The sequence below is a fragment of the Rhinolophus sinicus genome, chromosome 16 (assembly GCF_057876585.1).
Source record: "Rhinolophus sinicus isolate RSI-liver-muscle chromosome 16, RSI-T2T, whole genome shotgun sequence".
Classification (NCBI taxonomy): Eukaryota; Metazoa; Chordata; class Mammalia; order Chiroptera; family Rhinolophidae; genus Rhinolophus; species Rhinolophus sinicus.
The window spans coordinates 130,712,711-130,738,222 of NC_142516.1; the positions used below are offsets into that span (position 1 = coordinate 130,712,711).

General features: G+C 37.2%; 1 long non-coding RNA gene across 1 annotated transcript; it reads left to right on the plus strand.

Annotated features, from left to right (window-relative positions):
* Positions 1-14,579: 14,579 nt before the first annotated feature.
* Positions 14,580-25,176, plus strand: LOC141571300 (uncharacterized). The gene is made up of 3 exons (XR_012496062.2): positions 14,580-14,694; positions 22,660-22,972; positions 24,748-25,176. It is a non-coding gene; the product is annotated as an uncharacterized LOC141571300 (long non-coding RNA).
* The last annotated feature ends 336 nt before the right edge of the window (positions 25,177-25,512 follow it).

A 25,512-nucleotide genomic window follows, 5' to 3' on the forward strand; every position in this document is an offset into this window, starting at 1 on the left:
ACCAACACCCCCTCCCCTTTAGAACAGTGTCTACTTACCTAATGTAAAGGTTGTCCAGTTGCCATGGGAACCAGAAATTTAGTAGGTGTGTGTACATGGACGGTAAATTTTAATCACTTTCACAGAGGTAGCATATATTGATAGAGTTATTTTGCTTAAAGGAGAGTGAGTGCTACTTTAAACTACAAACACCACTCCAATAGATAAAATTAATACTTTAGGATCTTAAATGTCTTTTTTTATCTTTTACTTTCACTTTTATTGAGTAATTGTATACAACAGGCATTCTAGATTCTGTGGATTCCAATCGAAAGGGAATATGATGCCTGTCTCCAAATGGCTCACGGTTCCTGAGGTCCATGTACATACACTACCGCTCACTGTCATGGGAATTTTTCTGTGAGCCTACAGGGAAGGATGGGACAGTGCTGAGGGTCTTCAGGAAAGAATTCAAAGGCTATTTCAGAGAAATTGTATCCTAAAAGATAAGGGGAGGTTATTGTGGACAGAATCGTGTCTCCCTCTGACCCCCACCCCTGAGATAGGGCCTTTAAGGAGGTAATTAAAGTTAAATGAGGTCATGAAAGTGGGACTGTAATCCAGTAGGACTGGTGTCCTTGTAAGAGGAGGAAGAGACACGTGAGTGCATATGTGCGGGGTTGGGGGGGCGGCGAAGAGCGGGAGGCATGGAAGGACACAGCAGGATGGCAGCCATCTACAAACCAATGAGAGACACCTTAGCAATCAGTGCTGCTGAGACCTTGATCTTGGACTTCTAGCCTCCAGAACTGTAATAAACTTCTGTTGTTTAAGCCACTCAGTCTGTGGTTTTATACTTTTTACTTGTTATGGCAGCCCAAGCAAACTAATACAGAGGCTAACAAGCAAAGAAAGAAGTGTAGGCTTAGAAGATGTGGAGGAGAGACCTTGTAGAAATGACAACATTTTCAAAGGCATGAAAGAGCCTGTGAGTTCAGAGTGTGGTGAGAAGTTCAGTGAGGCTCCTAGGAGCCCAGGGGAACTGAAGGAAACTATAAAAAGAGAAAAGGTAACTGGAATGGTTTGGAAAGGACCTTGAATGCTAAAGTAAACAATTCACAGCTAATTGTATTTATAATAGGGAAACAACAGAGACGTTAAGGGTGTGGGAATGATATAATGGGCAGCAAGGTGGAATGCAATGGATGTAAAGAAGGAAGGTGAGGGGCTGGAGGTATGCACAATAAATCGGGTGAGAAATGATGAAGGGATCAATGAAGCTGGAGGAGTGGAAGAATGAGGTAATATGGTTATTGTGATGTGTATGCTTCCCCAACTGTTATAATTGGTATGTAGAGGGACTATAAGGCAGTGATAATAACGTTAGCTCCATCAGAGGTAAAACTGTTTGTAGGCCAGGAGCTGAAATTATACTTCAGCTATGAATTTGTTTATAATTTGAGTTTTTGTCTTTTATTTGTCTTGGGGTAGATGGCTTTGAATTCATCCTTATTGGAATTTGTTGAGTTTCTTAAATGTTAATATTCATGTTTTTCATCAAATCTGGGGAATTTCCAGCCATGATCTTCAAATATTCTGTCTGCTAACCCTTCTGGCCCGGGTAGCATAGATTCCCCCCACTCCAGGCCTCTTAGGGATGGTGTCCTGAGGGGCTCTCATTGTGCCCTTGCTTGCTGGCTCCCCTTTTATTTCAGGAGTGGGAAGTGCACCTTCTCTCAGCCAGGCCTGTTTATTTAATTGGTCTGAGGAGATTTGGGTTTGTTTGTTTCATATATATGAATCCATATATGAACTTCGGCTTGTTTTTACTGAGAATCACGTCACTATAATTCTTCCTCTTAATTTATCTTTCCTTTTGACTACTCTTAAGATCATGTCTTTGTCTTTCTGTTTAGTATATCATGATATGTAGGTGTAGGATTCCTGCCTCTCCTCCTTATGATTTTTAAGTTCTCCAAATCTAAGGATTAGAAGTTTTAAGCAATTCTTCAATATTCCTGCCTTTTCTCTCTTGGAATATTGCATAAACTCCATTATATCTCTTTTCTTCTGGAGACCAGTTAGACACGTAATAGACCTCTCTATCTTAAACCTCTTAATCTCTTCATCATATTTTTTTCTTTATTTTTCTCTGGGCTTCAGTCTTGAGAATTTCTTTAGAACCGTTTTCTAATTTTTCTAATTCTCTCTTTAGCACTGCCTCATCTCCTGTTTTACCCTTCTATTGAGGTTTTAATTCCAATTATATGTTTAATTTATAGACATTCCATTTGGTTCTTTTTAAATCTACTTGGTACTTTTACAGTCTTTTGCTTTTATTCATATTTTAATCCGCTCTTTTATGTCTTTAAATATGTTAAATATATATTTCATAATACATATATATTTTAAATATTCTGTGTTTAATAAGTTCAATATCTGAAGTCTGGTTTATTCTGACTTTTCATCATAGTGGTCTGTGTGTTTTTGTGTGTGTGTGTGTGTGTGTGTGTGCGCGCGCGCTAGTATTTTTATAGCACAAGGTTTTTTGTGTTGTTGTTTTTTAACAGCAGGAAGGTTGTTCAGCATACTATCATGCTACTGAATAAGATACAATTAATATTAATTTATGAGGTAAAATTTATGAGCTTTGGGAACAAAATAAATGTGGAGTTTATAATATATAAAATTAGTGAAATGGCTCTTGAGTTTTTTACTTGACATATTAAGTAGTTTCCATGAATTAAGATTTTTTAAAAAATGACCTAAGGGGAATAAAGAGTCCAGTTTTGATATGCAAATGTTCAACTGACAACTGTAATGGGGTTTCACTTCAGGATAGGTTAGAGATTTAACTATAGTAAATAAGACGTAGTCAATAGTGGAGCTCATCTAACTTGCCAGTATTAGCCACGTAGCCATTTAAAACAGGTGAAACAGAGATTAAAGGGCAGAGAAGCAAGAGCCAGAAGAATAGGATAATAAACAGAGAAGAGTCAGACATGTGTGAGATTCAGGAGTCAGGAAGAGTCTAGAAATCATGGAGGAACAAACTAAAATGCAGAAAGTATTCAAAACAAAATAAACAAACAAACAAAAATAACTATACAAAACTCAAGTAGAATTAGAATTAAATATTTATCATTGAATCCAGGCATCAATTTTATTTTCCTGAGTTCAAGGAGTTTGACAATCAAAAGAGAGACCATGAAAAAGGAGACAGTGACAGTTTTTAAGGAAGGTAGAGTCAAGGGAAGATTTTTGTAATTGGTGAGTTTGTTTATTTATTTGTTTATTTATTTACTATTTGAGATTGACCTCATTTATAAGCAAAGAGAATTAGGCCAGAAAGAAAGGAGAGATGTAATACTGGAAGATGCATGAGAGAGAGGATGAGTAGTACAGCAAACTCTGGGAGCCTTTGTGGAAGGAATGAACTCCAAGGCACAAGGAAAGAATTCATTAGACCTGTAGAGAAGGAAGAGCCCTCCTTCTTATGAAACATAAGGAAAAGGAGGTGAAGAAGATGATACAATTGTGGATTGTGAGAAAAGCTGAAAGTTTCCTTCCTGAGAACATTTGTATCCCTCTGCACATAAGTTATTGTTTGAAAGAATGGTGGAAATAGATAGAAAACTTAAGAAGAGGAGGAAAAATGTTAATAGCCATGCAATCAGGGAAAAGAGGACTTAACCAAAAAGAAGGAAAACAATTCCTGAGTTGTGTCATGTGCTCTCAAACCATAACATTCGTCAGAATCCCGTGGAAAGATTGTCAAAACAGTTTGCTAGACCCGCTCCCAGAGAGTCTAGCATATAGGACAGCAATTGGGTCTGAGAATTCACATAACTAAAATGTTACAAGTTGATACTGATGCTGATGACCTATGGACCACATTTTGAGAATCATTGTTATTTTTTAAAAATTTTAAAAGGTGAAAAGAAAGCATTTCCAACTCAGAAAATTTCTCTGCAGATTTCTTTAAAGTATGTAATTTTATCAGATTGACTTATGTGGCAAAACTTCGTGACATTTACATGTTTTATTTTATACATTTTCATGATGGCTTACCTTTGTTCAGGCTCTTTCTTAGGCCTCAAATATCCTTTCCTACGTGTGTAACCCTGTGGCAGTTCTACACATCCTTGTTAGCACCTGCTCAAGTGTACGTTCCAAGGAAGGAGTTTCTATATCTCTCTTTGAAATGATCTCAGCTCTGCTTTTTGCCCCTGCATAATTTACTTGCACCCAAATATCATTCTGCCTAGTATTTTGTTAATTGCCCAGGTGCCTGGATCTCCACACCCCTAAAGACTGTAAGCTCCTTGAGGACAGAGACTATCCTATATTCCCCTATTTCCTACAATATTAAGGACAATATCTGGCAGAGTGTGTTGCCCAATTTTATCCCTGGGATGGAATAATAGGCTTGCTACCCTAACAGGCTGCTTCAGAGGCTATGAAATCTCCAGCAGAACAGGAAGGGGTGCATTAAATCAGAGAACATCAGAACAAACTTCTGCTTTAAATGATTTGCCTTTTCCCCCTTGACAGCAGCTCTTATTAAAATAACATTAGCTAAAAATATTTCTATGCCAAAAGTAATTATGATAATGCTTCTCTGCCTTTATATAGTTCTTTTCATTCTAAAAATGCATAGTACACAGGCCTCTGCTCAGGAAAAAAGAAAAACACTGAACTGGACTTGAGCTTTTCATTCCCATCGCTGGGCAGGCTCTTTGTCTCCTACCTTATCCCTAAGCCCATTAGTATTGCTGATGTCTGAGTCTGGCTTTGACGGACTCACAGAACCTATTCGAGCATGGATTCAAAAAAGAAATTTCAATTAGTTCCCCTCAAAGGATTAAATGCTGTTGTCCCTCACTGGATGCTCTCATCTTTAACAGGTGATTAAGGTCCTAATGGACTCATACAATTTTTCAGTCTGTTTCAACCAATTATGGTACTGAAGAAAAAGCCAAAATGGGAAAAAAAGTAAAAAAAGAAATGAAGAGGAAAATAGGAAGCAGGAGAAGTTTGCTTGCAGGAATTCTGCAAAACTTTCTCAAGGTGAAAGGGTCTATTTATTAGAATGCCTGTCAAGGAGCTCTCAGACTACACCTTAGGTGCATTGCACCTGAGAGGATGCTCCAGACCCCTTTTCATCACTCTTATTTCTGTGTTTTCAGATTCCAGCAGGATGTATAGATTCACTGAGATGAATACCACAGGCACAGATCATTGCCTTTCATAGCTGTGGTTTAATGAAGAATATATCTGGTCTCTGTCCCCAGTTCCTGATACACAGTTTCATAACCCCTGGAATTTCCAGAATGCTAAGAGTATCTTTGTTACGCTAATGGTGACTTGTGGTGGGGGGTAGGTCTAGATAGCTTTAATATGGGGGCTGGTCACCTGAAAGACCAACCACTTGATTAAAGGATTGGAATTTTGGGCCAGTCCCACCATCAGAAAGGAGGAAGAGGGCTAAAACTGAGTTCAGTCACATAGTCAATGATTTAATCATTCATGCCTATACAATGAAACCCTAATAAAATCTCTGGACACTGAGGCTCAGTGGCGCTTTCTGATTGGTGAACACACTGATGTATTGGAAGAATGACATGCTTTGATTCCACAGGGAGAGGTCATAGAAGGTAACCATTCTGATTCCAGTTCCAATGTGTGGGCTTTCAAGGAATTCTCTAATACCTGCTGGGTGTACTACAATTCAACTTAATTCTGACACTATCTATCCCGAGATAGCATCAGATTCCACAGGTGAAGGGCTCAGTCCCACCATACTGCTCTCCAGATGCCAATTGCAAGCAAGTCCAGTTTGTTTCCTGTGCTTCTGACTAACTGGCAATAAAGCACAGGTCTTAATTAATTTGCTAGATCATCTCATAGAGCTCAGGAAACCATTTTACTTACTAGGTCACATTTATTATAAAAAGATATAAATCAGGAATAGCCAGATGGAAGAGTTGCATAGGACAAGCTGTGTGGGAAGGGGCGCAGGATTCCTCCATGCGCTCTCCAAGTACACCACTCTCCCCAAATCTCCACATGTTCACCAAACCTACTCCTTTTGGGTTTTTATAGAGACTTCATTACATAGTCTTCATTGATTATATTATGGATCATTGGCAATTGATTCAACCTCCAGCCCCTCTCCTCTCCCCAGATGTGGAGGATGGGACTTAAATTTCCAACCCTTTAAACACACAGTTGGGTATCCTGGTAACCAGCCCCCATCCTTAGGTGCCTCTCAAAAGTCACCTCATTAGAAGAAGAAAAGACATCTTGATTGCTCTCAGCACAGGAAATTCCAATGGTTTTAGGAGCCCCCTGCCATAAATGGGATGAAGACCAAGTATATATTTCTTATTATAAAATCACAATACCACAAAATGTCTATGTCCTGGGTGCTTCCAGACCTTACCCTATGTCCATCCTTTATAATAAAACTGTAATAGTAAATATAGCATGAGTTATTCTAGGGAATTATCAAACCTCAGGTGATTGTGGGAATCCTTGAGTTTATATTCTGTTTGTCAGAAGTGCTGATGGGCTGGGAGCTGCACTTGTGGCTGGTATCAGACATTAGGGTATCAGTGAGGGTAGTTCTGTGGAGGACTGAGCCCTTCTCTTATGGGGTCTGCACTGACTCTGAGGGATTGGCCTCAGAAGTGGATTGTTATGTGCGCCAGTTGGGGTTGAAACGGGACGATGTTACAATGAGATTTGGCTAACTTCTTCCTCAAGCTCCCTCTCATCTCTGCAGCCAAGCCAGGGCATTCTTAGGAGAGCAATGCCCAGAGGCTCATGCCCATTTATTCTGTGCTGCCAGCCCAGAACAGCTAAAAGCTGAATGAAATCAGGATAAAGTCTTGTTTGCTATGACAGACTCAACCAGAGCTCTGAACGTCATTAAATATAGTGTTCTCTTATTCCTAATAATCAGTGCTGTTGGGGCTGTCATACTTATGTGGACCTCATTTCTACCCAGAGTTTTACTATGAATCACACTGCCCATAAGTCATCAGACAATTTTCTGAGAGCCTCTTTCCTTCTCATTTTCTCACCATCACAGGGGTTTCTCTAACTCTGCTGGGTGGACCACCTGCACCACAATCACCCAGGGTACTTGCTGGAAAGATTCGAGACCCAACCAAGAATTGCTGAATCTTAAGGGAAGATGGAGAGAGGAGCAGAAATTAACATTTTAAATAAGCTCTTGAGTCAATTCTTATATGCACGAAAATTTGAAAAACCTCTCTCTGTGAGCCTGAGAGTCTCAATAAGGCTGCCAGGTAAAAATAGGTGCCCTTATTTCTATGAGACATTGAGCCTGAACCATGTGATACCTTTTGATTTCTCTTTGGTCTGGATCTTGGTTTTTAAATTAGAAATATTAGCAGGAAGAAAATTTTCTTTCAAGCATCCAAAATAACAAAATGTTGATCTGGTTATAAGATAGTTTGCCATTGAATAGCATCCTATATTTAGTGAAATTCAGAGCTCTGGTTGAGTCTGTCATGAGCATTTGGGGTTTTAAGGACCCTTGCACGTGCAGTCTTGGGCAGAGGAGCCAAATGGATAATAAACTACGATGCAACCACATGGGAACAGAAGATACATACTTCAAGAACCTTAAGTTACACGATAGAATACACACTTATCTGCATAACTTCAGCTTAAAACTTTGATTTTTTTTTTTCTTTTTGTAAATTTCAAACGCAGGGAGAGGGTGATGTGAGAGTGAAGTAAATAGTCATTTATGAAAAATTCCTTAAGACTGCAAAATGTGATGGTCGGAGAGGAAGAGAACTCAATCTGAAGGCACAGGAAATTGATAATCAGGAAAGGGAAGAAACAAGAAATAAGCTGAAGGAAGAAAACAAATAAAAAGGAGAGTAAATTCAAGCTTTGGCATTTTCATAAATGTGTCCAGGGCGATCCTGTATATGGGGCATGAGATAACTTGGTAAAATTAGATGAGAAGAAAGGAGTTGAAGAAAGAAAATTAATACAGGCATGACTAAAGAAAACAATCACATGGGCCCCTGGGCCATGCAGGACTCCTCAGTAAGAAGAGGAGACTCAGCAGTCCAGGTGAATCTGGGGGTCAGAGGCTGGGAGTCCATCTCAGAAACTCAGATCTATAGCATGCTTAAGCAGAAAAATAGGTGGCAAAAAAGTCTCTATATTTCACTTCAAAAAGCACTCATTTTTATCAAGGTCATTTTTTAGTCTGGTTTAGGTAAGAATGGGATCTAAAACAAAGTCCATTTATAGTACTTAATTTGAAAATATAATAAATTGAATAAGATAATTATGACTGTAAAGTCAAACAAAATGTGTGTGTAATATGTTGCCCTATGTCGTAACTTGTAGTACTATCCTTGTAAAATGTGTTTTTTTCCCTAGAATAATTATATATATATATATATATATATATATATATATATATATATATATAATATAAAAAAATATATTTACAGGCCAGTCTTATCTGAGATGCAAAAATTTTAAAGAACACATTGGCAAGTTAGATTTATCCCAAGAATTCAAGGTCATTTAACGTTCAAAAGCCAATGAATAATAACATAATATAAAATAATAATTATTTAATTTTTAATTAATAAATTAGGTTAGAGCAGAAAAATCAAATGACCATGAATAAGTACAATGTTGGATACCTCTAACTTCCATTTGCAACAAGGCAATGAAATGCAAACATCCGTGCAAGAATGGCAGATGCTGTTGGTGCCACAGTGCCCTTGCACGCACTTCAGCACACTCAGACTTCCACCTGCCAGCATCTACCTAAAATCTTTATCTTGCTTTTTAGCCCATAAATCAGGCCAGAAGTGCCAGAGAATTAGGCTCCTACTCCCTCCCAAGCAGCCCTCACCCAAGGATTCCTAGCTCCCTCATCTCTCAGTTGGTGTAACTCTAAGGAATGGATTTTACATTGACTTCCAGTAGTAATTTACACCTTTTATTGGTTTTCTTCTCTTCTCTAATTCACTGAACACTTACTTTATGGTGTTTCCTGAGATTACTTCCCAAATAAATTACTGCATTTAAATCATTGTTTCAAAGTCTGTTTGGGGGGCAAACAAAGCCAGCAAGCTAGGGATGGAAGGAAACTTCTTTGACTTGATTTAAAAAAATAAGTAAGTAAAAACAAGAAAAGAACACAGGAAACATCCTACTTTCAATGATGAAACGTTAAATGTATTCCCTGTACCATTCAAAAGAAGTCAAGCATGTTCTCTATCACAGTTTCAATTCAGCATCATACTAAAGGTCTAATTAAGTGCAACAAGGCAAAAGAAATAAGTAAAATGTATAAGAATAGTAATAATTTAAAAGAAAAAAACAGCTGTCATTATTTGCAGATAACATGTTTGTTTCAAAAAGCAAATTATTTGAATTTAAAAGACTTTAGCAAGATAGCTGGATATAAAATCAATATATAAGAAAATCAATTGTATAGGCAATGCTCAGAGGAAAAAAGTTCACAGTGGCGGTGTATGTCAAAGGGACACATAGACAACTGAAAGAGCTCCCAATGACCAAAGATGGAAGAATTTTAGTAACAAGTAGTATCAGATTATAACCCAAAGTAAAATTGAATATCCATGAGTCCATGTTGATATGAATAAATTATGCAATAAATAAATGAGGGAGAAGAGACAATCTGTACAGATGAATTCAAAATAATTTATGAAGATATTCACCCTCAAGAAGGTGGACCATGACCCCCCCACACACACCTTAGGCTTGGGCTGGGCATAGTGACTTCTCTCTGAGGAGTACAGTATGGTAACAGGATATGAGAGTAATTTTACAGGGGACATCTGACAAACACTACCTCAGCTGGGCAATCAAGGTCAACCTCCACACTATGTAATCTTTTTTTTTTTTTTTTTTTTTAGTTTCAGGTGTAATATTAATAGTTAGACATAATAAAACAATGTAATATTAATAGTTAGACATTTACACCTCTCAGCACAAATTGGTAAGCACAAGATTGCCATGGGGTTACGAAAACAGTTTGGGGAATATAATCAATAATGTAAAGATTTTGTAGGGTATCCGATGAACACTTGTCTTATTAGGGAGACCACTTCATGGTCTATGTACTCTTGATAAAATGGAGTAAAAATGGCACTTCACTTCTGTGGTCTTCTTCCTAAAAACCTATAATCATGAGGAAAGAATAAGACAAATTCCAATAAAGGATTCTACAGCATACCTAACCAGTACTCTTCAATAATGTCAAGGTCATCAAATCAAGGAAAGCCTTAGAAACTTGCAGAGCCAATTGGAGCCTAAGGAGCGATGGTGACTAAATATAACGTGGTATCCTAGTTACATCCTGGAACAGACAAAGGACAATAGGTAAGAAATAAAGCAATGTGAATAAAATATATACTGTAGTTAATAATAATGTATTAGTGTTGGTTATTTAATTATAACAAATATACTAACATAAGGAATTAATAATAGTGGAAACTAGGTACAAGATTTACAGGAACTTTCTGTACTATTGTCCCAGCTTTCTGTAAACTAAAGCTGTTCTCACATAAAGCTTACTTTAAAAGGATAATAAATCAGTTGCAATTTGATACAAGCTCAAAAAAATTATAAAGGTAATTATTAAAAAATAGCTTCTATATCGGCTTCAAATAAAATGAAAGTGTATCAAGAAATTAAGCAATACATGTACAAAATTCATATAGAGAAAATTATACTGAAGAAAATTTTTTCAAAGACTTAAATAACAAACCATACCAAAGGCATGGTCTGCAAATTAATAAGAAAAAGGCAATAGCCTAAGGATGTAAATTCTCACCAAATTGCTCTAGTGATGTGATTCAAGTCTAGTCAAAATACCAACAGATTTTGAGGGAATTTGACAAGCTGATTTTAAAATTTATGAGGAAGATCAAAGTTACAAGAAGAGTAAAACATTGCTTCAGATGAGCAAAGTAATTGGATTTTCCTTACCAGATATCAACTTTTACAATAAATGTAAAAATTAAGACAGTAGTATAGTACTATCATAAAAATGGACTAACTGGAACAATAGAATAAAGAGCCCATCCACACATATATGGAAACTAGATTTATACAAAATTTGCATTGCAGAGTCTTGAGAAAAAAAATGGATGAGAATAAATAAGGCTGGAACAACTGGTTATCTACAAAGAAAAATATGAGTTAATTGGACTCCTATATAGCACCATAAGCAAAAGTCAACTCCAGCTGGATTAAATATATAAATGCAAAAGGAAAAACTATAAAACTTTAAGCAATATCTTTTCATTACTTTGGATTAGGAAGATTGCCTTTTGTACAAAGCATAAAGAGACAGATTGACAAATATGAATATATTAGAATTAAGAACTTCCATACATCAAAAGTCCCCATAAGTAAATGAAAGTACTATGTAAGCTGGAAGACATTATTTGCAATAGATTAAATGACAATATTTAACATCCAGAATATATAAAAAGGCCGACAAATGGATAAGAAAAAGGGAAATTACCCAATTGAAAAAGTGGGCAAAAGTGAAAAATAAACTGATACTTTACAAATGGGGAACTGTCAAAAAATACATTAAAAGGTGCTCAACCTTATAAATAAGAAAAATTACAATAAGATACCATTTCAAACCAATCATATTAGTAAAAACTAAAGTGTAACAATATTGAATATTGGTGAGGATATAGGGGAAGCTGAAAATTATGCAATGTCATTCAGAATAAGCTGGAGTATAAATTGCTCTATCATCTTGGTAAAACAATATGATACTATCCAACAGACTAAAAATGTGTAAATCTTATAAATCTATGACAATCTAAGATGTACTCCAAGAGATGTGTATCACATGTTCTTGTCAGCCCCATTTGTGATAGCAAAAAAATAAAAAATAAAAAACACACTTAAATAGTCATCAAAAGTAGAGTGAAAAAACAAATCATGGCAGTTTTATAGTGGAATATTATACAACAGTGAAAATAAATTAAATACAATTTTGTTCAATGCCATGCATGAATCTCAGGAAAAATGTCAAGCAAAAACAGCAAGACAGAAACACATACAGTTAGACTCAACTGATTTTAAGTACAAAAGCACACATATCTAAATAATGCATTATTTAGGAATATAAATAAATATGAAACTACAAAGAAACCCTCTAAGATAGGCAGGGATAGGATGTGAAGAGCACTCAGGGAAATTTAAAGTTTAAGATAATATTTTATTTATGAATCTGGGGCATGAATATTTGGGTGCTACTTTTGTGGTTCTTCTGTATTTCTTACTCATATATCTAAAATGTTCTTTAGTGTCTAAACACTTCTAAAAAATTTTTAAAGAGAAATGTAAATATGGATAGAACAGCTTGAACTTTGGAGGCAAAGGCTCTTGGGTTCTATTTCTAACTGTCTCATTCACTAGCTGAAACTGAGCAATTCACTTAAACTATCTAAGACTTAGATCCCTCGCCCTTAAATATAGTGGTAATAAAAACAGCCACTTAACTGCAGAACTTTTGTGGAAAGGACATAAAATTAGAATATGAAATCACTTTGTACAGTGCTTACTCCTACAAGGCATTCAATAGATGTTAGGTTGTCTCATTTGCCAACTAATTCATCCATTCATTTTTCATTCACTCAAACATTAAAGAATGAGAATCAAACTAATCAACTAATGATAGTAACCTACGTTAGAAAGATAGACCACCATCTTCCCTTCAGGTAATTTGTATATTTTATTCTGTATATTTAATTTGTATAGGTTTTCTGTAGACAATACTTCTAATAATTTCAATCTTATTAATAACGTTAGTAGAAAAGTAAGGTCAGGGACTAAGAAGAGTGATCTGGTCCCTAGTCGTTTTTAATAAAACTAAAGCTACACCTCAAAACCAACTTGAGAAAACAGCATGGCACGAATGGAAAAAAACAGATGTTTTGCAATCATTCACACTTTCTCAGACTGTTGTTTAGATATAACACAGGCAAGTTATTTAAAAATTTCTCGGCTTCATTTCTTCATATATAAAATGGGGATAATATTTCTCTTATTGCAGGTTTCTAGTAAAGAATGGAGATAATATATGCACAGTGCCAAGAGACGTACCTGACACATAGTAGGAACCTCAGCAAAGGGTGGTGGTTAGTAGTTCTGCCTATGCAGTGATATAGTTAGTACATTTTTAAATAACTAATAAGTATTTCATAATATGTAAATCGTGTGTGTGTGTGTGTGTGTGTGTGTGTGTGTGTAAAATTATAGCATAGCAGCATACTAGAATGCGGTGGAGTGAATAGAAACTCAGACACTCGTGTCAGATGTCTTAGGTTTAAATTCTGGCTCTACCAGTTACTAGTTTTGTGACTTTGGAAGATCGTTAAACCCTGTTTCCGCATCAATAAGGTAGAAATAAATAAATGAGACAATTCTTATAAAGTACTTAGAACTTATATACATGTATAGAGCTTGATACATGTCGGTTATATTAGCAATAATATTACCATTATTATCATTTCTTGGTTGCTTTTGATAACCTCCCCTTCTGTGAAATTACAAAAAGTACAGCTGGGTATTGGTATTGGTTTGCAGACTTTCTTAATACCTTTTCCCAAGGAGCAACCCTTAAAACAATCACCAAAACCAGAGTTTCAGAAGTCTGACCAATAAAAATAAGCAAAGAATTTTGGCATCCTGTGTCCTGCCAGGACTTGATTTTGTGTCCATTGTGGACAAATTTCTCCTCATTTCCAATGCTTCAATTTTCACATCAGTATGTGGAAATAATTATTTTACTTCATTGCTCAAAGGAGTATAAAAATTCTAAAAAGAAACCTCTTTTTTCCAAAACTTTACCTTGGTTGAAAAAAACTTACAGAGTGACTGTGTGCTCAGAATTTTGTGATAAAGGGTCAGCCAGAGTCAGTTTGTGACCACTGAAAGGTGCCTCGTGTCACAGTAGAAGACCCCAGGTCACATTAAATAATCCACTTCACAAATAACCTTAGGATAGGACCGTGCTGTTGATCAAACTCTGTGTGACTGCAACATCACGTCAACACATATTGAGTTCTAAGATATTTATTTCCCAGAGACTTTCCTCTGAAGCACAAAAATGCAATTGATTTCAAACCATTGTTTTCTAAACAAAAACAAAAAGCCAGCGCTCCCTTAAACCAGTTTTAACCAGCAATTCAGGATTATGAAGTTGCCATTCACCCATACCTCGGACAGAGGCAACAGAGGACTCCAGTAGTTCCCCAGGAGCACTAGGGGATATTCTGTTGCCATGACTACTGGAGGCCAGAACTCAGCCTGCTGCCCTGTGAGACCAAAGTTCACCATTCTCCCTTCATGCGTGGCTTTTCTTAAGAGGCTGTATGTACAAAGACCAGTGGCCACAGTTGCTACTTCTAAGCATCAATTTCCAGCCTGCATTTTAACAAATAACTTTGTTTTCTTTCTCTTTTATTATTTTGTTCTTTTTTTGTTCTCTTTTCAGTGGTGTAGAGAGTTGAGATTTTTTTTCTTTTTTCTCACACAGTTCCTCCTCTGTAGATAAGGAAGTCCTGGTCCCTAACCGGTGTAATTATTAGCATATTCCTGGAGAAAATTGCAACAGTCTACATTAAAGGACTCCCTGCAGAAATTTACACAGTAGGTATCCAATTTCTCTTTAAATAAAAGGCACTCAGAACAGTGAGGGGTTTAAAACAAGAGAAGAAATGGGGAACAAACAGAGCTTTGAGGAACAGCAGGGAGATTTGCAGTGGTCAAGAGCAGATAGCCAGCCTGAATTATTTGGATAATTAGTCTTCGTTAGCAAACTGGAGAAAATTACAATGCCACCATAAGATGTTATAACATGCCCACAGACTGGCAGCATTAAGGATCATATTTGACCCACGTCCAAACGGTTTGACTCTTTATTCTGAATATTCTGTAGGAGAAAATAGATTCTAAATAGATTCTAAGCCTGTGGTGTCTCTTCAAAATGTTTCCAAAATTTCCGGACATTTGCATTTAGTCAAGGTCATCCTGACATCATTGTGGTTCTCTCAGCACAAGAAGGACTTTTCTATCAGGAAATGTTCAAGATGAAAGCAAGGAAACAAAACGCAAATGAAAGAGTTAATTTAATATTCCCTTTTTCAAGATGGTAGAAAATATGAAAGCTAGGTTTCCTTTTATGTTCCATAAACCCTCTCAGGGAACATACTGGCATCAATAAACGGAACTCTATACTTAAAAAAAATTTGCAAAGTTCTTAAAGAAAGCCCCACCCATTGATATACATCTGGGAAAGGCCACACCTCATTGTCTAGATTTCTAAGCACCTGTGTAAAAGTCCCTTGGGAAGGACAATAAAATGCATTCTATGAATTGCCCCAAAGAGCAATTCTGCTCTGATTGGAATGTTGCTACTTCTTGAGGAAATTACACAGAGAGCTGAGGTGAAGAGGATAGTAGGAAAAGAAAATTGGTAAGGCTGGTTCTAAGGAACAGGGTAGTTTAAGTTGTCTGAGGAGCAAATTCAGTTTTTTAAAGGAGATTAAAAAGGTTTTCACATTGCATGTGCAATGCCAGAGCTGCCATGTTTCTTGCACGCACCTGTACACTTGTATACATGTACAAAGGAATGACATTGGGAAGGAGGAAACATGGACTCGTTACCATTACGTGAAAGCTGTCCTCAGAGCTATCTCAGGGCATGATGCTTTGAAATTGTTTTTACCACTTAATTATAGTAAGAAAAATTATTAAAAGCATGGGAATTGGGTAAAAAGGTATGCAGCATGTTCTTTCAATTTTATACTGAGGCTTTGTTTAACAGGCACACTCAAGGATCATCTATTCTAGAAGAATATACTTGATTTGACTCACAGTTTATTATTGAATAAAGACTGAGTAAAATATGTGTTCACTTGCAGGTTTTGGTCTGATAAATGCAAATAGTTTCTGTCAGGTAGAAAGATAACCCCTATGCATGGTTGTCTGTGGAACACCAGTCAGGTTTGGATTCAACCTATTATTCTGTTCTATCATTGTTTCAAAATGCCTGTAAAAATACAAATCCTCAAAATGCTAGTTGAATCATCTTTTGCCTTATTACTGGTTTCCTCATTAATTAATGAGTTGAATAAACACCTTGAATCAGGTCCATATTATAATTACATGAGAGTCATACTTTCAAATTTTTGAAAATTATGCTTGAATTTAAAAAGCCACTGATGCATCTCACACCATTCATGAGAAGGTGAGGACAAACCAGGATATTTCTTTAATTTGCAAGTATTGTGGCTAAAAATACTTTGTGGTGATCATGTTGGATAGATTTCTTTTCTCCCTTAAAAAAATTACACTTTAATAAATTATTTTTTTGTCTTATACATAAAGACAAAGTCGTATCCATGGCACACTGGCTTATCTCATCCAAAGATACCAACAGAATTGAAATAAAAGAATATCTGGCCTCATTAGAGGAAGTGATCTTGGATAAATCTACAGTCTAAGAATGTAAAGCTTTCTGAATCCCAGAACAAATCCAAATTCCAAAAATGAAAAACAACCATAGCAATCAAAAGTAAATTGAGAAAAAAAAAAAAAGAAAAAAAAGTAAGTTGGTCAATCATTCTAATTGGAAATGCTGGTGTGAGTGAGTGTGTGTGTGTGTGTGTGTGTGTGTGTGTGTGTGTGTATGTGTGTTACCTGAGTTTCTTTGGGATATCTCAACAGATATTAGAAGTAAAATGTGACAATTAGGAAAATGTCAAAGAGAACAGAAAGATGACAAGTCTTAGAGTCTCTTTTCTGAGGGAAACTCTTTTAATGTCTCAGAGTATGAAGATAAATGCAGTAGTCATTTGAGAGGAAGGACACTCAAACATGGTTGGCATGTGACTTATCTGGTTGTCAAAATCTGGCAATGTTAGGAAGCACTTTCATCTCCAATAAAATGACACAAAGAAGAAAACTAAACATCTTCACTAGTAGTTAATATTTTTTCTACATGGGATTCACCAAAAAAAATCTTCATTTAGGATCAGAAATCTAAGCAACTACTTTTCTGCTTTCTACTAAGTGAAATATTATCTCTTTCTACACCCATTTTTTTGGGGGGAGGTCATAAGTGAAGATTTTTATCAGTGGCTCTTGGCTTCTGATAGCCCATCAAAATTATTTATGGAATTTAAAAATAAAACTGCTCATTTCTTAAGCCCCACCTCATATTTAAAGCATCAGCATCTTCATGTGTAGGGCCTGCCTAGACTTCTCTAATTTTTGTCCAGTTTTATTGTGAAATAATCAACGTGTCACTGTATAAGTTTAGTGTGTACAACATGATGGTTGTATTTACATATATTGTGAAATGATCACCACAGTCGGTTTAGTTAATGTCCATCATCTCATATAGATAAAATGAAAAAAAGAAACACAAATTTCTTCTTGTGATGAAAGCTCTTAGGCTCTCTCCACTCTCTACAATTTTCCTATACAGGTTTCCCCTGCTATCACAGAGTACACAAAGTTTCCTCTGAAACTTTTCGTAAGCCAAGATGGTGTAAAGTGAAGAAGCAATTACCACTGATTTATATGGAAAATTTTTTGTGTTCACAGACCCCAAAAATACCCTACCAAATCATACCAAATAACACATAGAACCTAAACTAACACAAACATATAGTTAAAGCAGGGATACAATAACAAATACATACCATACTTTGTACACCATCAATCCACTCAAGTAATAAACTTGCCATTGTATCCATTATTGGATACCCACTTAAAGAAACCACTGTGCTACCAGTAGAACCCATAGTAACTTCAGCAGCTCTCAAGATTCTTTCTCTCTGCATGTAACTAGCATGACTGGTGGACTCAGGCAAGTTCAGCCCGTGCCCAGTGTCTTTATTTCATTCACCACAATTGAAACGCTTAATTACATCCTGTTTTGTGCTAAGCATAACACTGTTACAAGGCCTCTTAGGCTTTTCTTAACACCTTAGGATACATCTTCCTAACATAAACTGACATAAAGCACACACTTACAGATACAGTTCAGAGTTACAGGGCTTTATGCTGAGATGCTGAGTGTGGTTCCCAGAGAAGGAGCTTCATGGTGCCATTCTGCCCGCTCAGATCCATGCTGCCTCTGTGAGGGCTTGCTGAAAAACAAATGCTGAATGCCATTTTCACCTTTTAAAAATTCCTCTTCAGATTTCTTTCAGGTAGTGAAAACCGGTACTAATGTAGGTCTTCTGTAAAACGAAGTGGCATAATGGAAACTTTCAAAAAGTGGGGGATACCTATATATCATATAACCATGTTAACTATTAGACTTCTCAATTTTTTAAAAGTTTCCTCGCCAATTCTTGCACACAGCTAGGATTAAAGAATCTCTGAATTAAATGCTAAGCTATTAAGTGGTCATTTGAGTTTGTATTTGTTGCAGGAGTTTATTTTAAATTCAGATATAATTCATAAACTTGGGGAAAAATTTATCCTGTCATTTATGCCCTTATCATGTACTCCTCCTTTAGTAGAGAAATATGGCAGCAACATGTTTTCTGTTTTTTTATTTTTATTTTTTTTAAAGCAGAGAAATGTCCATATGACACATACAGTGGAGCAGGGTTTTCCTTCACCTTTTCCAAAGATTATGAGTTCTTTGGCTCCAAAATCGGATTGAGCACTCTGCAGCTGACCTCTGAAGCACTATGTGATCTTTCAGGAAAAGAGAGTTTGAGATCCCCACTGAGATAATATCTTCCAGGAAGGCCTGCTCGTTTCTTCATCCCCAGTGTCTAGAAAAGTGTCTGGCTCACAAAAGCTGGCTAATTAATGTTGGTCAAATAGAATAAATAAGTGATTGATCCAATTACATATTCTCTTCTAATTTGAATTCATTGTTATTCTTTTACTTCCTTGGACTTTCTCTTCTGCATGCTCAAACCAACAATTCTCAGTGAGGTACAGCTCGTATTTCTCTGAGAAACAAGATTATTACATCCTCAAACTTCTCCCTCAAATGGCCCCACATCCGAAAATCGATTTATCCATTTTCTTATCTTGTTGTTGTTTTTCCTGAGTTTCTATTGATCCTGCAGAGGCAAGCAAAAGAAACCTGAAGAAAGTTGAGTTGACTCTAAATAGGAAAAAAAAAAAAAAGTTACATCCCCACCGAGGTGCACCTTATAAAGTCCAAGTGAGTCAGAAAAACACAGGGCTCATAATTAACTACTAGAAGGCTCTAGTAAAATCAAGGGAGACTTTGAGATTCTAGACTTCATTAGCAGTTAAAGTAGAAAAAAATCCCCATGGCCAGCGGGTTAGAAGTTAATTAGGAGAAGTGCTAGGGGACTTACTGTCTGACAGAGAGGCTTATGAGGTAGTTTCAGGCTCTTTATTGCCACTATAAAAGTCTCCATGTTTGCAAGTTCCCAAGATACAGAGCAAATCCCTGAGGTTGTTCAGAACAGAGAAGCCCTGTGCTTCCAACACTCAGGGGTCCTATGCCCTGCCCAGTAATGGGTACTTTGGGACTTTTTGTCCGTTTGTTCTTAAAGCAAACTTTTTCTTAGATTAAACCAGATATATTTGGTTGCAGCAATAAAAATAATTAAGTTAAAATTCAATTTAGATGCATATGAAAATAAGATTGAAAAAAGGGAGAAAGACTGGAAAAGAGCAAAGGTAACCATTCTTTTTAGTCAAGAAATAGTTTTCAAAGGATTCAGGGACTTCTATTCTTGGGTCAGCTGGTATTTCCTGAGACTGAAATCTGTAAGTATCATTGTTGTTTTATACTCTACGAACTTCCTCTGGTTTTCTGCAACGCATTATTAAAATGATTGCTTTGTTTAAGATTTTTTGGTGCAACTATCAGGTACCAAAGTGGATAGTGAGACACACCACACTGTAGAACTGAAACATTGTAGGTGGTAGAGACAATCTAAAAGACTAGTCCTGGCTCTCCTTCCACCCTCCATTTCAGCTCTAGTGGGAAACAGCAGCTCATGTGTGTGAGAACTGAGTAAGTAAGAGAGAGTTTTCTCCTTACCTCCCTTTCCTGGCTACGGACCTTTGCCTGGAACAGACCCTCAGTGGACGAGGGTAGAAGTTCTACATTTGGATGGGTTGAATTGTTGAATGTTCCATGGGAGTGAGCAGCCTACTCCCCAAAGCAGCCAAAAGCTTGGCTTTTAGACAGAGTGGCTTTGTGATTTGAGAATGTGGATTTCAGACTGTATTTCCTGTGTAGCAACAAAAAAGTCATGGGACAATACATCTTTTCAAGAGGGGAGAAGGGGACTGCCCTCTTGACTAAATCCAAATGATCACTGAAGGGCTAGCTAATTAAATTTACTTTGTGATTTCAATCTATGAGTAAGGTTTATTCAATGTATATTTTGAACCCTTGTTATGCCTCAGAATCTGAGCTGTTCATGGTAGAGGGCTTGTGGGGGGTGAGGGTTAAATTAGGAAAAGGTAAATTCAAAAGACCTTCCGGTCTACTACAGCATAATAGCATAATTTATCCAAGTAAGTTTGAGCTGTGTCCTGGATTTGTTGACAGTTCTGTTATTAAAGTAACCTGAAGTTTCCCCAAGATTCCTAAGGGATATTTTATGAAAAAACTCAAATTTCACTTGATAGTTCTCACCACCCATATAATGTCAAAACTCTGACTCCCACAAAGAAAACCTTCACATCCAGAATTTCTGAGAATCCTATTTTTTTCTGCTGTGCCTTCTTGGTTGACTTTCTTGATCAGGAAGCCATTTGAGATTGACTTCTTATAGATGGTATTACCATTGTCCTCCAAAATGTCCAACACCCTACACCTGGGAATCCACTGAGCATTTCACCAAGACTGGAGCATAGGTGTGTTTGGGGGTGACAGGGAGATGAGTTGGGGAGTAGGTAGAGACTGCTCATAAAAGAATTAAGACCTTAACTTTTTTCAGGTATCTCTTGAAATGATAGAAAGACACATTTGCCACAACAGAAATGTGTACTGGAGCAAAGAGAGGATTTCAGCTCTGATCAAGGAGAGATCACCTTGTACTTCAGTTCTTTAAAATAGAGGATTGTTTCTCCAAAGCAAAATGTAGTGAATCTGAAATTCTCTGATTCCTCCTTCCAGAGTAGTAGTGACCTTGAGGTGGTTTAGCCTAATCCCTTACTTTCACGCATCAGGAAATTAAAATCCAGTACGATTAAATGGCCCATCTGAGCTCCTCTAAATAGTTAGCGGAAGGAGAGGAATCAAATTCTTATCTCTTTAATATCCATCCTGCTGTTGTCCTTTCCACAACATTGCATTTCTTCTCAAGTTTAGACTTCACCAGAAGACAGATTTTTGACTGAAACATTGCTTTCTCCTGGAGCAGATCAGAATTTTAAAATTGCAGAGAAAATAAACAGGTTCTTTTCAAGTTAAGAGCTAGAGGACATGCAAATTAGATAACAAGGGAAATAAATTCAGACATGTGACTTTGCCTAGACAAGGCAGTTATAAGTAAAGTAGACTTTATAGAGACTTAAAATGACCCAGGTAGTAGCTTCAATAGAGAAAAGCTGACCTGGAAACAAATCTGAGAATTATAGAAAAAGTCAAAATTAACTCACTGTACTCTAAAATCCCTTTCTGTAATGATGTTCTAAAGATTATAACTATTTGGGGTTGATTGGCTTATAGAGCTGTGACATGTATTGCAACCTCGTATTCTTCTAGAAAAACATATCAAACATGTCAATATTAGCAAGACTCTCTGATAGGCAGAATATTGTTCTCACCCACCGGTGAAGGGATGAGTAAAATAATAATAATAATAACTATAAAAATAGGTAGTATCTCCCCTGATAATCCATGACCATAGGCCAATATTAGTTTCAGAGAGGTCTGAGAAAAGAAAAGAAATCGCAGTGAGTTGTAGAGTGAGTGAACAAAGTGGAAACCACCGAATTCAATCTTTACATATTCATGCATCTTCTATGCAGCAACCCGTATTCATGGTCCTCTTTCCAGTTTGATCTCTAGCAGGTATGGATCCCTACTGTCATCCAGAGTAGTTCACTTAAAATTTAACAGGTCATTGATTAGAACGTTCTTTGAGCTTTGAGACCCTCCCAATAATTTCTACCTATTGGTCTTAATTTTGCCTTCTGGAGCTAAGGCCACTGAACACAAATCTTCTTTCAGTTAACTCTAAACATTTGGAGGCTGTCAGTGTGTCATCTTCAGGCAAATATGTCTGATTCCTTGGCTGTATCTTCCTGCTTATGAAAAATGGAGGCTCAAATCAGCCTCAGTTGAAAACATGTGAGTCACCTTTTAAAAGGAAATGATAGGGAGAATACAGTTTCATAAATTGAGTGCTATCTTTATTTCTTTGCCAAAATAATTGGAAATGTCACATTTTTATGTAATGAATGGGCCATCCTTCTAAAGATTTAAAAATCCTCAAAAGCGAAATCTGGATGCTGCTTTTTCTACCCAGGAAGTCCAGCATCTGGATGGAATGGGTGATTTAGGAGCACATGCAGACGTATTGAGATTCAGGAACCAGGGACATTTTTCATTTTTGTTTTTCCTGTTATTTATTTTCTTCACCTCAGGTTTCTGAAAACCAGAAACAGATGGACTAATCCACGCTCCTCAGAGCAGACGGCATATCAAACTCCCCACACGAGGAACTGGCTCTCCTGCAGAGTGCTGCAGCCACAGAATAATTTATTCAAATTCTGCCTCAGAATGAACCCTCGCAGAACTTTAAACAATCAGTCTTTCCATTGGCCCCATTAGCAACCACTGTTGGAAAGATGTGTCCTTGCCTGGTCCTTGGGGGCTCCAGCACCACCCGTCTGCCAGACACCAGAGAACATCCTAAGGAACGAAGTCTACAAATACAAGCAAAAATGAACAGGAGAGGTAAAGTGGATGGACTTGACAAATGGTTGCCTTGGCATCAGGCATTTGGGGAAAAAACAAAAATGAAGGAAAGAAGACTGTGTAGTAGGATAACACTTTCCTCAAAGCATTCTTGATCTGCTGACTACTGCTTCACCTTTATGTTCCTGGTTGTGCTCTTTCCTTTCTTCCCATCATAACCCCATTAGAACAAAGCTGTTTTTACACAAAGGAATAATGGCTTATACAGAAAATCCTATTACTCTCCTCTTACATGATGCCATTGTTACAGAAGAATTTGGTGAAACGTAAAAATCAATTTGCTGATGGGTGTGGGAGGTGGTGGCCAAAGGAGTTTAAAGGCTCTGCTGTCACACTGCATGGGTAGCATCCTAGTTTTTCAACTTAGCAGAGATGATGTCAATGTCCAGTCTTTTTTATAACATAAAATAAGAGAAGTCAATGATACACCTGAAAACTGGACAGAGGTAGAGCAAGGTTGTATAATTTTTATACTTTGGGTTCTCAGGTCAAAGCTTGGACAACTATCTCCTTACTGTGTGAACAAGAGGTTTATGTTCAGTTGTGAATAACAAAAGTCAACACAAATCAATAACAAAAAGTGGCTTACACAAACTAGTCCCCCTCCTAACCTCCCCCTCACACATACACACACACAAAATCAGCTAGCAAGCACCAGATCAGCAAATCATAACTCAAGTTTGAGGTTCCTGAAAATCTACTGACCTTCTCCTCACGGTCACCTTATGGTTTCACAATGGGTGCTCCAAACCTGTGTCCATGTTCCAGGCATGAAGATAGAATGGGTGAAGTTCAAAGGGACACTATGTAAGCTTTCTTGAAAGTTACATCTAATGATTCCCACTTGCATCCCTTGGGACAGAAGTGTGTCCCTTGGCCATGTCTAGCTTCTATGGAGGCTGAGAAATTAATTTTTAAAAATGGGGTTCATTAATGGCCCCTCTCCCAAATTATTGGTGTGGTACTAAAGATTAAGGGGAAATAAATATTAGAGCTAATAGTCCCTCTCTTCCTAGCTTTAAAGGTAGATGATAGACTCCAATTCTGAAAAGATAGTAAAATCTTAGCCTGATTGTCTTAATAAGAGCTATTTGTGGACAATGTTGGGAGCTGAGAGGGGGCTTTTGATAATAAAATAAATTGTTTTTAAGGTTGGAGTAAAGCTAAAATTTTCAGATTAAATGTTAAGGTTAATACTGCAACCCAGTCTCTCACACTGGCTAATCCACATCACCAGTATTATGCCATGAAAACTGGTACACAGACTGATGGTCATCTTACCCTCTTGCTTAGACTGCTGAAAATCTCAGAATCAAAAAATAAAATTTTACATGATTCTTAGGATGCGATATTATCTAATGTGAGTTTTCATAATACTCTCAATAAACCATTAAACAATTCATATAGTAAAGATTTTTTACATTTGTGACGTGGTGTCCCAAAGAGGACTTGTTTCTTTTTTTTTTTTTTCCATGAAGAAACTCGCATACCTATAAGTCATGCTCATAATATGTTGTAAGGTCTGTATTTTCTTCTTACGTTCAGGATAAGTGGAGTTGATTCCATATGTACCCCAGTCTCCTACTTGAGGAAGATCTGGGCATCAGAAAGAATTTAACAGGCGCTGGTAAGATAGAGCCATTCACAGTCAAATGGTGATTCATGTAATAAAGCTGAGCTTTGGTAAAAGTTAGGAATTCTTAGGTCAGTAATGCCATGTTTTGCTTTGTTTTTGTTGTTTTTTTTTCTCCCAGGAACAAGATCAAACACATGTTTTAAATGAAACCGTTTTCTCATATAAAACGAGGCTGTCCATCCTCTGTTAACCAAATAAAAGAATAAGAAAACTAAGAAGAGGAAGAAGGAAGGAGGACTTGCTTTGCTGATGTGGGTTGACTTTTCAAACAACTGCTGGACTGATTTCGTCATCTACTACAACTCCAGCAGGTGCAGAGCCTGAACTGGACTTGGAAGACCCTACCTCCCACACCCTGGTCCACAGCTCATCTTTCATCACCTGAAACTGGCAAAACCTGGGCAGAGGAGACCTTCCGTGTGCATCCAATTGCAGCCTTTTTTCCTGACTGCAGAGAAGCTGAACAGTTTCCTCATGTGAAAAGTGGAGTTTGGATTGTGGGACTTGAAGATGAGGCTTTGAAAGAAGCTATTATGACATGGAGAAGACAGAGGTAAAGCTGGGAGAGGGCAATGTTGCCTTAGGATGGGTTATCCACACAAAACCTGAGGCAAGAAGTAGTGTGAAAGTGATTTATTAAGAAGTGTTCTTAGGAAAAACTGGATAGGGGAATGAAAAACAGGGGGCAGGAAAGGAAGAAGACAAAGCAAGCGAGAAATATCAACCAAAGCCTCACATTGAGCATGGGCCAACCCTGTAGGTGAGCTCTTGGGACAGAGGAGGTCATACCTTAGAACTGCCCTGTTCAGGCCCAGGGGAAGTGGAGGAGTTATAGGGTCACTGATGAAGGGCTGCCCCTGGGGAACATACATCCCCAGGCACT